This window comes from Lepidochelys olivacea, assembly GCF_965140295.1.
Source record: "Lepidochelys olivacea isolate rLepOli2 genome assembly, chromosome: 2".
Classification (NCBI taxonomy): domain Eukaryota; kingdom Metazoa; phylum Chordata; order Testudines; family Cheloniidae; genus Lepidochelys; species Lepidochelys olivacea.
Window position 1 is genome coordinate 270762225 of NC_140412.1, and position 9805 is coordinate 270772029.

Below are 9805 nucleotides of genomic sequence, written 5' to 3' on the forward strand. Positions count from 1 at the left end.
GCTTTCACAGAAAAGTCAAACTTTCACATGGTTTCGGATTAAACTGTTTCCGTTTCACTTTCTATTTGGGGTCACACCCAGGAGCTGTAGGAGGAGTTACTTGGTCAGTGAATTCCATTGACGGGAAAACACCTTGGAGCTGGTTTACCAGGGTTGTTTTCTCAGATTAGTTCTCAGCAAATGAGAACCCAGGAGACAACCTGGCAAGTGCAGCTCTGTTCATGGTTACTCAGGGGGCGACTTGCATGGGGGGGCAGAGGAGGCTGAATGCTCCGAGGTCAGACCCAGGAAGGTGGAAGCTGTGTGAGCTGTGTGTCCTGAAGACAGGCTGCTCACAGGAAGGCGACTTCCACAGAGTCCTGCCTGGCTTCATGGGGAGCAGTTCCAGAGCATCGCCCGGGGACTCCGTGACAGATGGACCTTGGGTCTGACCCAGCAGGGCCGTTCCTATGAATAACATTTCAGTTGTTGCCCTTTTTCTTTCTCTTCCACTATGAGCTTATATTAGTTTGGTTAATGTCCAGGTACTGAACAGACGATTCCAGTGAATTCGGAAATTGAAAGTACTTGCATTGCCCTTGTACTTTTCCTTACAAATACACAAGTAGGATTTCCACAGGACACTTGTCCTTCTAAGGGCACCTGGCACTTACACCTCAGTCCTGCGGACACAGCAGAGAATACAACGGACTCAGTTCAAGATCATTTCAACTGGCACGGACCAGGGATGAGGCTGCATTTGGAGCCCAGGAAGTGATGGTAGGCGTATAGTGGGTTCTTGATTAAAGTTACTGTAATTCACAAAGAAACAGCCCTTCACCGTTTGATGTTTCTCCCCTCGAGCTCCCATTCCGTCTCCAGCATGTGTAATCCCTGCTCACTTGGGGGAAATCATCACTGGGACCCAGACTAGGTCAATCTATCATTGAAGCAGGTGTTACTTAAGGAGCACATAAGCCTTGTATGAGTCCTTTGTGAAGGTGGGAATTTTACCCTGCGTTGAATTAGATACAACTTATCTTTATTTAAGGGAGAAAATATTCAGCATGAAATCTAAAGAGTCTATTAAATCTCAGACTTGAACATAGCTGGTCTGCAAGCAGAACCTTTCCTGGGTGCTTCTGGCACATACAGAATGTAACCATTGATCCAGTAAAGACATTAGCATCCAGGCCCAAAGGATGCAACGGGATATAGATAATACAGTGCCCCGGGTTCTGGTTACTGACATTAGAATAGACCATAGCTGTAAAAGTAATGTATAGAGTACCAGAAAACCCTGCCCACACAACCTGGCTGGGTGTGACATCATAACAGCTCAGACATTGCACCTTCACTATGCACTATGAAAACAAACACCCACATGGACTGTGTTATGTCCACTTCTGGATCCACCAGTGTGTTTCTGTCTAACGCAATCCCCTGGGGGCAGGGCCTGTGCAGTTATCTCTGTTTTCTGTAGCAGCCGGCTCTTAACAAATAGCACTAATTACAACTTAGCACAAACAATGAACAGCTCCCAAGTGCATTCATCCACCTCTTCATACCCTACGGGTGCCTTTGAGGTCAATTCCTCAAGTGTCACAGAGCCACAGAAGTAAGGGGACAACGGAGAGGAAGAGACCTGTCAGGCCCCATCTAGTCCACATCCCAAGGGGCCACGCAGGATCGAGCGCGGTTTGTATGTCTCACCCATCCCCGTGGTAGCTGAGCACCTGCCCTGAACAGTAAATGCAAACACTGCTTTTCCCCAGCCCGGCCAGTAGCAACAAACAGAAACTTCTTGTTTTACAAATATAGAAAACATGAGGGTGCGGCTGCGATTGAGGGGCCTCGTCTTGGCCCTCAGAAGCTGGGGCTGGAGCTCCTGGGAGATTAGCTCTCGCCCCACAGCCTGCCGGAGGCCTGCTGGGGAAGGAGACTGTCAAGGTTCCTTCCCCACTTTGAACTCTAGGGTACAGATGTGGGGACCTGCATGAAAGACCCCCTAAGCTTATTCTTACCAGCTTAGGTTAAAAACTTTCCCAAGGTACAAACTTTGCCTTGTCCTTGAACCGTATGCTGTCACCACCAAGCGTTTTAAACAAAGAACAGGGAAAGAGACCACTTGGAGACGCCTTCCCACAAAATATCACCCCAAGCTCTACACCCCCTTTCCTGGGGAAGGCTTGATAAGAATCCTCACCAATTTGTACAGGTGAACACAGACCCAAAGCCTTGGATTTTAAGAACAATAAAAAATTAATTAGGTTCTTAAAAGAAGAATTTTAATTAAAGAAAAAGTAAAAGAATCCCCTCTGTAAAATCAGGATGGTAAATACCTTACAGGGTAATCAGATTTAAAACATAGAGAATCTCTCTAGGCAAAACCTTAAGTTACAAAAAGACACAAAAACAGGAATATACATTCCCTCCAGCACAGCTTATTTTAGCAGCCATTAAACAAAAGGAAATCTAACGCATTTTTAGCTAGCTTACTTACTAACTTAAGGATTTATGAGGCTGAATTCCTGATCTATTCCCGGCAAAAGCATCAGACAGACAGACGAACACTTCGTTCCCCCCCCTCCATATTTGAAAGTATCTTGTCTCCTCATTCGTCATTTTGGTCAGGTACCAGAGAGGTTATCTTAGCTTCTTAACCCTTTTCAGGTGAAAGGGTTTTGCCTCTGGCCAGGAAGGATTTTATAGCACTGTATACAGAAAGGTGGTCACCCTTCCCTTTATATTTATGACAAGCCCCCCAAATTACAGATAGGGTGAAACACTGGCTGTGATTTCTTCCTGGAGCTCTAGAAGAAAACAGAGTTAATAAGACACATGCACCTCTAAATAGACTACCAACTTTATAAAGACTAACAATATTTTCCACATCTCAAGGACGATTGTAACCAGTTGATTTTGGGAAACTTTCACGGGAGAGTGCATCAGCCCCTTTGTTAGAAGCTCCTGAGATGTGTTGTATGTCGAAACCAAAATCTTGGAGAGCTAAACTCCATCGAATAAGTTTTTTGTTATTTTCCCGTGGCGGTATGAAGCCACTGTAGCGCAGCATGGTGGGTTTGCAGGTGGAAACGCCGTCCCCAAACGTATGGGCTTAGCTTTTCCAGAGTGTAGACAATGGCGTAACATTCCTTTTCACTGATTGACCAGTGGCTTCCCCTCTCAGACAGCTTCTTGCTGAGAAACATGACAGGATGGAACTTTTGATTCGGTCCTTCCTTCATTAAGACTGCTCCCACACCACGCTCGGACGCATCTGTGATTACTAGGAACGGTTTGTCAAAGTCTGGGGCCCTTACCACAGGGTCAGACACGAGTGTCGCTTTAAGCTGGTTAAAGGCTTTCTGACACTCTTCAATCCACTGAACAGCATTTGGCTGTTTCTTTTTGGTTAGGTCTGTCAGTGGGGCGGCGATTTGGCTGTATTCTGGTACAAATCACCTGTAATATCCGGCCAAACCTAAGAAGGATTGGACCTGGTTTTTTTTACTTTGGGACAGGCCACTTTTGGATAGCATCCACTTTGGCCTGTAGGGGATTCATAGTTCCTTGACCCACCTGGTGTCCAAGGTAAGTTACTTTGTTTAGGCCTATTTGACACTTCTTAGCCTAACAGTTAGTTCTGCCTCCCTTATGAGCTTGAAGACTTTTTGTAGATGTTTTAGGTGTTCTGCCCAGGAATCTGAAAATATGGCCACATCGTCAAGGTAGGCGACTGCATATTCTCCTAATCCCGCTAGAGACCATCTACGAGTCTTTGGAAGGTGGCGGGTGCATTCCGCAGCCCGAAAGGGAATACATTAAATTCATACAGCCCGACATGTGTGGTGAAGGCTGACCTTCCCTTGGCGGATTCATATAGCGGTACCTGCCAGTACCCCTTGGTTAAGTCCAAGGTAGAGATGAACTGGGCCCATCCCATTTTCTCCAATAGTTCATCTGTGCGGGGCATTGGATAGTTGTCTGGGCGAGTTACCGCATTTAGCTTACGGTAGTCCACGCAAAAACGTATTTCCCCATCTGGTTTGGGAACTAGAACCACGGGAGATGCCCATGCACTGCGGGAGGGGCGGATTACACCCATCTGTAGCATATCCTGGATCTCCCGTTCTATAGCAGTTTTAGCTTGAGGAGACACCCGGTAAGGTTGGACTTTAATTGGGTGAGCATTACCTGTGTCAATGGAGTGGTATGCCTGTTCAGTCAGTCTTGGGGTGGCTGAGAACGTCGGCGCGTAGCTAGTGCACAGCTCCTGGATCTGCTGTCGCTGCATACGCCCACGGGTCATGGAGAGGTTCACCTCTGCCACACCACCACCACATTTCCCTTCGTAGTAGACACCTTCAGGCCACTCAGCGTCGTCTCCTCCCTGGGCTGTAAACTGACAAACCTTTAATTCTCTGGAATAAAAGGGCTGTAGAGAATTAATATGGTAAACCTTCGGCTTTTGGTTGGAAGTGGGGAATGCTATGAGATAATTAACAGCTCCCAAGCGCTCCTGGACCGTGAATGGCCCTTCCCACGACGCTTCCATTTTATGGGCCTGGAGCGCCTTTAAGACCATGACCTGGTCTTCTGCTTTGAAGGAACGCTCTCTGGCATGTTTATCGTACCAGGCTTTTTGCTCTTTTTGAGCATCTTTTAGGTTTTCTTTAGCAAGGGCTAAAGAGGTTCGGAGGGTGGTTTGTAGGTTGGTTACAAAGTCCAGAATGTTAGTTCCTGGAGAAGATGTAAACCCCTCCCATTGCTGCTTCACCAACTGTAGTGGCCCCTTAACCTCACGGCCATATACAAGTTCAAATGGGGAAAACCCTAAACTGGGTTGTGGTACAGGTCTGTAGGCAAAGAGCAACTGCTGCAACACTAGGTCCCAATCATTGGAGTGCTCATTTACGAATTTACGTATCATGGCCCCCAAAGTTTTATTAAACTTCTCCACCAGGCCATTTGTTTGATGGTGGTAAGGGGTGGCAACCAAGTGATTTACCCCTGAGCTTCCTAAAGGCTTTTCATAGTTCCTGCCAGGAAATTAGTTCCTGCATCTGTGAGGATGTCAGAGGGTCAACCTACCCTGGCAAAAATGTCTGCTAGTGCCTGGCACACACTTTTAGCCCTGGTGTTGCTTAGAGCTACTGATTCCGGCCATCGGGTGGCAAAATCCATGAAAGTCAGTATGTACTGCTTTCCTCTGGGTGTCTTTTTCGGAAAAGGACCCAGAATATCCACAGCTACTCGCTGAAATGGAACCTCAATGATGGGGAGTGGCTGGAGAGGGTCTTTGACCTGACCCAAACCCTTGGATCTTACGAACAATAAAAAAAAATTAGGTTCTTAAAAAAAAATTAATTATAAAAAAGGTAAAAGAATCACCTCTGTAAAATTAGGATGGTAAATACCTTACAGGGTAATCAGATTTAAACATAAAAAATCCCTCTAGGCAAAACCTTAAGTTGGCCAGTGCAGTGTTTGGAGAATCCACTCCGTGGCTACGCTTTCGAGTACGGCGTATCGCAGCCGGGCCACGCTAGTCACTCCTGGTTCTGGTTTTGACTAGCGAGGGCAGGTAGCTACAAAGGGCGAAGCTGCAGGCTGTGGTGGTGAGTGCAGGGTTACATCAGTGGCCTGTGGAAACGTGTTTTAAGACTATCTACAGCATCTGCGTGATTCAATCTAGAAGCTCCCAATCCGTTAGCATACAAGAGCCACCCAGCCCCAGTTCAGGGCCTGGCCGTCCCAGCAGTCAGCTGACAGGTTGGCCCAGGGCCAGGGGTTTCGATGTTGAAATGCGCTCAGAGCAATCCTGATTTCCTTGATCTGGTCCTGCTCTGATAAATGACTTACTGTGTCGGCCGCTGCGATTAACAAAATCCCTTTACAAACTCCAGCTAATACCAGTTGCAGCAATCGGCCTGTCAGCCCCAGCATCCTCCCATTCTACACAAGCCACTTCCTGCCCCTATCGAACTCGACGGCCCAGAATCAGGCTGGCCCAGCAGGAAGTCTCACTTCATCTGCACCGTCAATGGTGCGGCACCATTTCTGGCGGCCTGCGACCATCTAGCCAAACGCCAGGGACTGCTCCCTTCTCTGCGTGTTGTGATTTCTCTCCACAAGCCCTTCTGGGCGCAGACCTAGCCTTGCCCTGCCCAGTGCTGGGTCCGCTTATGGCACTGTGGAAATCACGGGGGAGAGTATATTGGCATGTGCAGGGCTGGCGGATTCTTCCTAGGAGATGCCCCCCGGAGCCCCAGGCAGCCAGAGCAGGGAGTTCGACTGGTAGGTGGAAGACAGACCCTGTTAGCGTTTGTGGCTGGGGTAACGTCTCTCCTACAGCTTCCAACTCCCAGGAACTGGTCAGCCAGGTAAAGATGGCTGGGCCCTTGGCCTGGCATTGCACTCCGGGGGCTGGAGGCCTGAAATGCAGCTGCATTGGGGATGTCCCTTGAAATGAAACGCTCCAGGAAGGCCCCCCGGTGACGCTTTGAGGAAGCTCTCGCCAGCTCTCTCCCCCAACACGCTGCAGCAGGAATCGAAGTGGTTTGCAGAGTGGAAGGGCTGGAGAGCTGCTGAGCCACGATCCTGCCATCCCTGCACGCTGGGGGACCCTGGGCCTGCCCCCACGAGCGCGGCGGGGTAGGGAGGCGATGGCAGTGAATTGCAGCCGCCGGTGGAGGATGCTGGGCCCGGGCAGGTCCTGGAACCGTTGCACCTGAAGAAGGCTGTGCGGCTCGAAAGCTGGTCTCTCGCCACTAAAAGCTGTTCCCTCCCCACCCCCGTCTCTGATGCACTGAGACCAGCACTGCACACACCTGAGTACAACAGCCCAGGGCTGCGCTGCCTGGCGGGAGGCCTCTGAGAGGAATGTGCCAAACATCAGGAATTTGGGGGGTGGTTTTTTTATTTGTGTTACGGTAGCAGGTACAGACCCCAGCTGAAGGCAGGGCCCCCTGGGGCTAGGTGCTGCATAACTACACAGTCAGTGACAGCCCCTGCTCCAAAGGGCTTAGGGTCTAAATAGACAAAGGATGGAGGGGAAACTGAGGCACAGAGTGGGGGGAGGAGGGGTGACTCAGTAGGCCAGTGGCAGAACCCCGACTAGACCTGGGGTCTCCTGATTCCCCCTCCACTGCCTTCCCTACTGGTTCACGCTGCAGAATGCTGGGTGGCTTGAGGCTCAGGGCCAGAACCCTGGCTAAAGATGCAGGGTCATTCGCACGGATTCGTGCCGGCGGGTGACTCGTGTTAGCTCCAACCAGCCTATGCAGGGAGAGGGACCATGCTGCAGGGCAGCCCTATCCACAGCCAGGCTCAGGCCAGGGCCCCTGCTGGGCGACTCTGCTGAGCTCCTGGCCGAGCCAAGCTCCAGGGAGGAGGGAGTTTGGACATTCGATCCAGGTTGCCGCGGGGGGGGGGGGGGTAGGATACGAACTCAGCCCCTTTGCAAGGCCGTATTCACTGCCCCAGCCACCCGCACTCATTCCCCGCTCACACTGGCTGGGGGACAGGCCGGTGGGGTATCCCCTCCCTGCAAGCTATTGCCCCCACCACGCATGCTCTGCTTCCTCCTCCCCCTCTGCTGCCTGCCAGCCAGCCACCCCTGCTGCGTGGGGCTCCCGGCCGGCCGAGAGACCGGGGTCAGAGCTGGGGTCCTGCGGGCGCCTGCGTCCCCAGACCAGGAACACACTACACCAACGTCACAAGTCAGAGGAGATGCTATCAAAGGTGCACGTAAGGAGGAACTTGCTGGGTCCTGTAAGGCAATAAGGTCGTTTCCCACATGCTGAGGGGAAATAAGGGAAAAGAAACAGTCAGGACTGACAGGTTTCCGAGTAGCAGCTGTGTTAGTCTGTATCCGCAAAAAGGAAAAGGAGGACTTGGGGCACCTTAGAGACTAACCAATTTATTTGAGCATGAGCTTTCGTGAGCTACAGCTCACTTCATCGGATGCATTCAGTGGAACATACAGTGGGGAGATTTTATGTACACAGAGAACATGAAACAATGGCTGTTACCACACAGACTGTAACGAGAGTGATCAGGTAAGGTGAGCTATTACCAGCAGGAGAGAAAAAAAACCTTTTGTAGTGATAATCAAGGTGGGCCATTTCCAGCAGTTGACAAGAACGTGTGAGGAACAGTGTGTGTGGGGGGGAATAAACATGGGGAAATAGTTTTACTTTGTGTAATGACACATCCACTCCCAGTCTTTATTCAAGCCTAAGTTAATTGTATCCGGTTTGCAAATTAATTCCAATTCAGCAGTCTCTCCCTGGAGTCTGTTTTTGAAGTTTTTTTATTGAAGAAGAATTGCCACTTTTAGGTCTGTAATTGAGTGACCAGAGAGACCTAAAAGTGGCAATTCTTCAACAAAAAAACTTCAAAAACAGACTCCAGGGAGAGACTGCTGAATTGGAATTAATTTGCAAACTGGATACAATTAACTTAGGCTTGAATAAAGACTGGGAGTGGATGTGTCATTACACAAAGTAAAACTATTTCCCCATGTTTATTCCCCCCCACACACACTGTTCCTCACACGTTCTTGTCAACTGCTGGAAATGGCCCACCTTGATTATCACTACAAAAGGTTTTTTTTCTCTCCTGCTGGTAATAGCTCACCTTACCTGATCACTCTCGTTACAGTCTGTGTGGTAACAGCCATTGTTTCATGTTCTCTGTGTACATAAAATCTCCCCACTGTATGTTCCACTGAATGCATCCGATGAAGTGAGCTGTAGCTCACGAAAGCTCATGCTCAAATAAATTGGTTAGTCTCTAAGATGCCACAAATCCTCCTGTTCTTTAGACAGGACTGAAATACCCTCAGGGCCTCACCTCCCACAGCTGTGCCTGGGTCCCAGGCCTGCCCACCTGCACACTGAATACCACCTTACGCTTCAAGTGACCCACTGGGACTGACCGGGGAGTAAGGTCCTACCCACAGTGACCAAGGGCTCCGGCTGCCCCACTGAGGGGCGCTAGATCAGTACCTAGGTTGAAATTAATGATGACTACTTCCGGAGAGACTGCCTCACTTCTTCCCTTTTGTGCTGCTTTGAAAAGACAAGATATGCAAAACGCTTGGGCAGGGAGGACAACCCTGTAAAAACAGCTGCTATGGGATCACTCCTATAAGTACAATATTCATATTCCAGTTGATTTATTTTATAATGATATGGTAAAAATGAGAAAGCCAGCAACATTTCAGTAACAGTGTGGCTGTGACTCTTGTATTTTTATGTCTGATTTTGTGAGCAAGTCGTTTTTAAGTGAGGTGGAACTTGGGGGTGCACAAGACAAACCAGACTCCTGAAGGGGTGCAGTAGTCTGGAACGGTTGGAGCCACTGGTCTAAAGCAATGGCTCTCAACCTAATTACCACTGTGGGCCGCACATGCAGCTCTCTCTGTGTTATGTGGGCCACAGCCACACGACATACGCACGACCTGTATGGCCCTGAGGATGTCACATGGGCCGCAGCTGTGTGCTGATTGGGCCACAAGCGGCCCGCGGCTTGAGAACCACTGGTCTAAAGCAAGCCTAAGTAACATACAACCTAGCACCACGGCCAACGAATCACTGCAGCAGCGGCAATCCCGTGTTTCTGAAAAATCATTAACAGGAGAGATCTTAAGACTGGATGTGAGAATGAGCCATCCCAGAGCAGGGAGGTCGGGATTTTCAAAACAGCTCGGAAACGGGGTCCTGGGCACTTCGGAAAAATTGTCCCCTTGATTAGGTGCCGAGTGCTTTTGGAAACCTGACCCCAGCGACGAGTGGTGAGCATGTGAAAAATCTAGCCC